The 7,856-nt window shown below is 48.9% G+C and overlaps 1 protein-coding gene across 2 annotated transcripts in view; it reads left to right on the top strand.

The window, feature by feature from the left end:
- The first annotated feature begins 436 nt into the window (after positions 1-436).
- Positions 437-7,856, top strand: part of NSMCE1 (NSE1 homolog, SMC5-SMC6 complex component) — a 57,982-nt gene continuing 50,562 nt past the window's right edge. Inside the window, exon 1 of one of the 2 annotated variants that reach the window (XM_082261083.1) lies at positions 437-491. The gene's annotated coding sequence lies outside the window, so the exon portion shown is untranslated. Of the gene's footprint in view, positions 528-7,856 lie in introns of both variants that reach the window. The other variant, XM_082261082.1, reaches the window with a different exon arrangement.

Here is a 7,856-nt window from a genome sequence, read left to right as displayed (position 1 = left end):
CAGCGGAGAAGGGTGCAGGCACAGTAGAGGTGCAGTGGTGGGCGGTGGAGAAGGGCGCAGGCACTGTGGTGGGCGGTGGAGAAGGGTGCAAGCACAGTAGAGGTACAGTGGTGGTTGGGGGAGAAGGGAGCAGGCACTGTGGTGGGTGGTGGATAGGGGTGCACCTCTTCACTGACCACCAACAGTGCACCAGTCATCCATCAGGCACGTTTCTAGTGAGTAGTTATAATATTTATTGGCTGTAAGATATAAAATCTCCGGAGAATGTTTGACTTTATTATGCATCATCAAGTGTCACATAGAGCTGATTGAGTTGCTGACCAGAATAGCACAGTGACTCACTGCCATCTAGTGACAATAATCAGCACTGCATCTAATTCTTCTGACGGCGCGCCACTAATACGTGATAATGCGCATGCGCTGTGCTCAGCTTCTTCTTCCTCGGTGCGATTGGCAGCTCTTATGTCAGTTTGTGTTCCCGCCATTTTCTCGTGGACTGTGTGTTCCGTACATGTGATTGTACATCAGTGTGTGGTGAGAGTTGCTGCTCGGGGCTTGTCTGAGGTGAGGAGGGGGGTTACTTCTGTAAAGTAGTTTTATTCTGCCCTTAGTGTCTGTATGCAGGAGGAGTGGGGTGGGCGGTAACCCGGGGCAACCAGGCATAGTCCTGTCACTGATGTTTTTTTTTTTATATATATAGTTTGTTGCTATGGAGACAAATGTGTACAGCATTGCTGTTTGCAATGAGAATGTTGAAGTAGAACTAAGGGTGTGTTTAGCATGGTGATCTGCAGTGAACCTTCTGTTGCCTCCTTAACACCTTTTTTAATTGTTAGGAATGTGTTCATGTGAATTTGGGAGGTGGTAAAATCTCTGCTTAAGCCACATTTTTACCACTCCCTTCAACCACACCCCTTTTGCTGCAGAGGCAGCGGAGGAGGCTGTACATACACTGCAGCCACAATGCTTTACTTCATGGCAGGTGTTTTACTCCCTGTTACACTCAGTGGGCAGTCTCGACTATTTAAAATAGGCGGTGAAGAGGAGACAAACTGTGTGAATCACTTCTCTGAGGAACAGCAGTCCTTGCTGCTAGTGTGAATTACACGATTTGTTTTTTTTGTTCCAGTGGGCTGAGCAAAAAAAAAAAAAAAAAACAGCTTGAGAGTAGCCACTGTACTACCTAGGCGATGTTAGTACAGCAATTCCCCCCCCCCCCCCCCCCAAGCTGTTGTGTTGTGACAGGGGGACAGCCCCCCGCCAGATCACACCGGTCAGCGCTCTCAGCCATTTGTTGAAAGCACAGATCTGATGCCGATTGGCAGACCTTTTTCGGTCATGCCCCGGACCGGCTGCCGTACAATGAACTGGCTGATGCTGCCTGATATTCAGCCCATGTGTGCGGCCCTTTATTAATATTATTATTATTATACAGGGTTTATATAGCGCCAACAGTTTGCGCAGCGCTTTACAATGTGAGGGAAGACAATACAGTTACAATACAATTCAATACAGGAGGAACTAGAGGGCCCTGCTCGTTAGAGCTTACAATCTAGAAGGGAGGGTCAAGTGAAACAAAAGGCAATAACCGTGGGGGATGGGTTGATGGAGAAAATGGAGGTATATTTGTTAGCGGTTGGTAGGATAGGCTTCTTTGAAAAGGAGGGTTTTCAGAGATCGCCTAAAAGCTAATAGAGTAGGAGATAATCGGACAGATAAGGGTAAGGAGTTCCATAGGATTGGAGAGGCTCTGGAAAAGTCCTGGAGGAAAGCATGGGAGGAGGTGATGATGAAGCTAGAGAGCAGGAGGTTTTGAGAGGAACGAAGAGAGCGATTAGGTTGGTATTTTGAGACTAGGCTATTGATGTAATCCCACATCATGGTTGCGGTGTGTCCCTGTTTGTGGACCGGTGGGGTAGAATCGGTCCCGATCCATCCACGGTGCTTCCTGCCAAATGCCTTTGGGGGGGGGGGGGGGTCATTTTCGCTTTGCTACGATGAAACCACCACAGCCACAGCATGTGCGTGCACCCCCCACCCACAGCCATGGCATGTGCGTGCACCCCCCACCCACAGCCATGGCATGTGCGTGCACCCCCCACCCACAGCCATGGCATGTGCGTGCACCCCCGTCCACAGCCATGGCATGTGCGTGCACCCCTGTCCACAGCCATGGCATGTGCGTGCACCCCCGTCCACAGCCATGGCATGTGCGTGCACCCCCGCCCACAGCCATGGCATGTGCGTGCACCCCCCCCCCCGCCCACAGCCATGGCATGTGCGTGCACCCCCGCCCACAGCCATGGCATGTGCGTGCACCCCCCCCCCCGCCCACAGCCATGGCATGTGCGTGCACCCCCGCCCACAGCCATGGCATGTGCGTGCACCCCCGCCCACAGCCATGGCATGTGCGTACACCCACAGCCATGACATGTGCGTACACCCCCGTCCACAGCCATGACATGTGCGTACACCCACGTCCACAGCCATGACATGTGCGTACACCCCCGTCCACAGCCATGACATGTGCGTACACCCCCGTCCACAGCCATGGCATGTGCGTGCACCCCCGCCCACAGCCATGGCATGTGCGTGCACCCCGACCACAGCCATGGCATGTGCATGCACCCCCGACCACAGCCATGGCATGTGCGTGCACCCCCGACCACAGCCATGGCATGTGCGTGCACCCCCGACCACAGCCATGGCATGTGCGTGCACCCCCGACCACAGCCATGGCATGTGCGTACACCCCCCGTCCACAGCCATGGCATGTGTGTACACCCCCCGTCCACAGCCATGGCATGTGCGTACACCCCCCGTCCACAGCCATGGCATGTGCGTACACCCCCCGTCCACAGCCATGGCATGTGCGTACAACCCCCCCGTCCACAGCCATGGCATGTGCGTACACCCCCTGCCCACAGCTTCAAGTGGAACTTCGCTCTCTCAGGCAGGAATCACACTGATGTGATGCAGGACATCGCATGTAATTCCTGTGCGAATTGTATGCAGTGTCTCTGGGTGCGATTTGAGCCATGGATTTGTATAGCTCAAATCACACCGCATTCGCACCAAACTTGGGCAGGACCCTTTTTTTTTTTTTTTTTTCATATCAGAAATGGATTGCATGGGTGTTCACACCCATGCGATCTCATTCTGCAAATCACACTGCATTTTGCAAACCAATTTCGGTGTGTTGTTAAAGAAGAACAATAGGCAAAACTTTTTTTTTTTTTTTTCATTTTGGACAGAGGAAGTCCCATTGCAGAGTATTGCCTTCACTTCCTGTCCCATATCCAAATAGGAAGTGAGAGGGAATTCCTTGAGGACCCCCAGGTCCCCAGAACTAGTGTCCCCTTTGGAAGAATTTGTCTCTATTACTTTTCTGGGGACGACCGAAATTGTGGGATTTTCTTTTGCTTTCAATGTTAAAGTGATTGTAAAGTCTTGTGTGTTTTTTTTTTTTTTTTTTTCAATAAAAATAACAAACCTGTTATACTTACCTGCTCTGTGTAGTGGTTTTGCACAGAGCAGCCTGGATCCTCCTTTTCATGGGTCTCTTGCTGGAGCTCCTGGCCCCTCCCTCCCTTTGAGTGCCCCCACAGCAAGCAGCTTGCTATGGGGGCACCCGACCCGAGGCACAGCTCTGTGTATTCATTCAGACGCAGAGTTACGGTTCGGCCCCGCTCCCTCTCTTACTTCTTTGGCTAACTGACTTTAATTGACAGCAGCAGGAGCCAATGTCGCCACTGCTGTGTCTTAGCCAATGAGGAGGGGAGTCCTGGACGGCTGAGAAAGTCATGGACATCGCTGGATTGAGAGGGGGCTCAGGTAAGCATTAGGGTATGCTGGGGCAGCTGCTGCACACAGGTTTTTTATCCTAATGCATTAAAGAGAAGTTCCAGCCACCTGTCAAAAAAGTGCAGCTGCTGACTTTTAAAAAACAACCACTCACCTGTCCCATGGTCCAGCAGTGTACTCAGTCCATCCATCTTCATCCTCTGTCATCACTCAGCGGCGACGCTATCTTCACTATGGGCACGTAACTGTGACACCTTGTGGCTTCACAGCCGGGTGCCCACTGCACATGGTGAATGCAGTCTTCCGGGAGCTGTAAGTGTCCCTGAAGACTGCAGGGGGAGGGAGAAAGGAGAACTTCTGCTGCCAAGCGCTATGGCGCATAGAACGGAAGTGGGAAGCAGGCACCTGTCAAAATCAGATACCTTCCCCCCCCCCCCCCTTAAAAGTGACAATTGCGCAAGAGGAGTGGGGGATGAGTCCTTAAAGCGTAACTTCCCATTTTGGGTGGAGTTCCGCTTTAAGATAATAAAACCTGACTTTACAACCACTTTAATAGTAAACCGAACAAATAGAGAGGGTGAATCTCCCTAACGGGGACACAGTAAAAAAAAACTGATGTGTGTTCTAATCCATCTGCACTCTATCCAAAACTGAAAAAAAAAAAAGTTTTGCCATTAGTTATACTTTAATTTTACATACATTCCGCAATCGGTTTGCGTGTACGGGTTGAGATTTTGATGCGGTACTGATTGGCAGTGAATTTGTACTGCATCTATTATGAAACGAGCCTCAATCAACATTGATTATTTGTAATCTTTATGCTGCTAGCATTAGTGAATAGAGAGGAAAGTATATCATATTTACCGTACTTGTTTTAAACTTTTTTTTTTTTTTTACTTTTCTCCAGTTACTTCCAGGATTTTTGCCTAGGCAAATTTCATACATCCTAGGGCTCTTTAGGAGGAAAACAGGGGTTTGCTGAGCTAATCACACCACCCTTCTACCTGTATGCCTGAGCTAAGGGCAGATAGAGTCCAGGAAGTAACTGCTACATGAATCATCTGCCCTTACCGGAGATGGCTGCTGCCAGAAATTCTAGGGAGTGTTTTTCGAAGCCATTTCTCAGCAAAATAAAGTATAGGGACATGGATGAATGGGGGAGATTGCTTTGAATAACAAAAATGAATTAAATAGCGTTTTTGGTTTGTGGTGCTCAGATATAGTGTAGTTCTACTTTAACCACTTCCATACAGAGCAGTTACACCCCCTTCCTGCCCAGACCAATTTTCAGCTTTCAGCGCTCTCACACTTTGAATGATAATTACTCAGTCATACAACGCTGTACCCAATCAAATTTTTTTATAATTTTTTTTCACACAAATAGAGCTTTCTTTTGGTGTTATTTAATCGCCACTGGGTTTTTTATTTTTTGCGATATAAGTGAAGAAAGAGCGAAAATTTTGAAAAAACACATTTTGTTTTCTATATACACAGGTGTGGTACTGCATATTAATATTTAGCATTCCCTCCCACAGCCAAACCGCACTGCTATTTAGCAGATGCACATGGCTACCATTATTTCCTAATGGCGCCCAAACAGCTCTTAAAATATAGAGTTTGTTTTGCGGGAAATTACATGGTGCAAAAGCATCATGAAATTTCCTTACATCTGTAACTTTTAAAAAGGTGCATGGACCTTTTTCCTGCGTTTCCCGCGGGTACAACAATCCATCCAAATGAAAGGGCTGCTGTATCCGAGCAAACGTGACCCGCACCAAACACACAGGTATGATCGTAGTCTTGCGCTATCCAAAATGAAAAAAATGTGTTTTGCCTCTAGTTCTACTTAAAGTGGAGTTCCACCCTAAATTTATACTTACCTCCATCTTCTCGCTCCGGGTCACCTGAAAAACAAATGGATAATCGCAATTTTTTTTTTTACTTACCTTGTAGAGAAAATATACTTACCTTACTTCCTTCTTCCTCCCCTCGGCGGCCACGGCGATTCGTCACTTCCTGGCTTTTGCAATGATTCCTGGGAGCTGAACATCATCGCTCCCAGGAATCAATGCGCCTGCACCGGCCACGACGTCAGTTCCGGTGCGCGCACGTCTATCCCTTCTAAACAGCTTCTGGGCATGCCCAGAAGCTGTGGAGGGATGACACGCGTGCACCGGAAGTGACGGCGGGGCCGGTGCAGTGCATCGTGGGACCGAAGAAGAAGGAAGAGGACGCCGAAGAAGATCGCGTTGGCTTCAAGCTGCCCACACCTGAGATGGCAGCGCTGGAGAATACTTTTTCAAGGTAAGTATTTCTCCTAAAAGGTAAGTGCAACCCGGGACAGATCAGAGGCTAGCCATTGTGGAATGTACTAGTCCTGACTGTACCGGGGGTATTTTTATTAAAAAAAGTATACCCTGGGTGGAACTCCGCTTTAAGGCCTTGTTCACATATGTGCAGCCGCAGTTCCCAGCATGGTGTTACCAGTTCAGGTGTGAATCAGGTGCAGATTTTTGCCTGAATTCACACCTGAACTGGACCCAAAGACACACAAGACCCTTTTGGAATGCGGACTGCAGCCGCCCTGGACTTGTGGGAACCGGCTCCATTGCGAACCGGGCACACTCGCAAGCCAGGGGAATTGAATGCTGGGAAACCCGCATCCAGTTCACACATATGTAAACCCAGCCTTGTAGCGGAGCAGTTGAGAGTGGTAAACATTTGGCTCAACTGCCCAACTATAGGTGCAAACAGGGTCTAAACGCAAAACTTTTTATTTTGCATAGAGTAAGGAGGAAGGGTTATAACTCTTGTCAGTTGTTTTTTTGCCATCTGTGTCCCATTGGGGGGAATTTCTTTACTTGTCCCATAGCCAAAACAGGAAGTAGGAGGAAATCCATGCAAAGTGAGGGAATCCCTGGTAGAGCGATACCTGAATGTCATTGTATGACAATAAATTCTTTCAATCTTTGAGCTAGTGTCCCCAATAGAAGATTTGCCCTCTATTCTTGTTCTGGTGACAACCCAAAATTTGGGATTTTCTTTCACGTCCAGGCTCAGTGATAATGGTAAAGAGGACAAATAGAGAGGGGGTAAATCTCCCTGACAGGGCACAGACTGCAGTAAAAACCTGACAGGTGTTCTAATCCCTCTCCACTCCAATCATGTATTCATGGTGCTTTGAGTGTTTACTGGGATCAGATTATGAAAATAGCCACCCACTAATATTGGTATCAGATTAAAGTGGTTGTAAAGGCAGCAGTTTTTTTTTACCTTCATGCATTCATTGCATTAAGGTAAAAAACCTTCTGGGTACTACTCCCCCAGCCCCCCCCCCCCCGTATACTTACCTGAGCCCCATTTTGATCCAGCGACGTGCATGAGAGCCTTGGCTCCCTGGGGTCTCTCTCTCCTCATTGGCTCACACCACAGCAGGAGCCATTGGCTCTTGGTGCTGTCCATTCACAGGAGCATGGCCTGGGAGCCCCATAGGAAGAGGCTTGCTATTGGGGGCACTCGGCGGAGGAGGAGCCAGAAGTGCCAGCTGGGGACCCAAAAAGAAGAGGATCGGGGCTGCTCTGTGCAAAACCATAGCACAGAGCAGGTAAGTATGATGTGCTTGATGGTGGTTTTTGTTTTTTAGTTTTGTTTTAATTGCAACCTTTAGAATCACTTACAGTGCCGGGTCACACTTGTGCGATGTGGGAAGGCTGCAAATTCGCAGCCTGTTCCCGCATCGCAAACGCACATCTGGCAGTTCACACTGCCATATGCGATACGCTGGGGGTGTCAATGAAATGTTAACGACACCCCCAGTTTGATCGCATATTGCAGTGCGATCTGACAGTTCGCACAGGATCGGATCACACAAGTGTGAACCACTGTGCGATCCGATCCTGATGCGGCTGAAAAAATGCCTCATGTGCGACTGTTGTGCGGGTGCAGTGCGAATTTAGCCATACAAAGTGCACATCCGATCGCATGTAATGAAGGAGCAGTGTGCTCCGATATTACATGCGATCGCCGCACACGCGGAAGTGTAAACCGGCACT

The sequence above is a fragment of the Pelophylax lessonae genome (assembly GCF_965119305.1).
Source record: "Pelophylax lessonae genome assembly, chromosome: 6".
Classification (NCBI taxonomy): Eukaryota; Metazoa; Chordata; class Amphibia; order Anura; family Ranidae; genus Pelophylax; species Pelophylax lessonae.
Note: the sequence above shows the minus strand (reverse complement) of the source record. Positions and strands in the feature narration are given on the sequence as shown.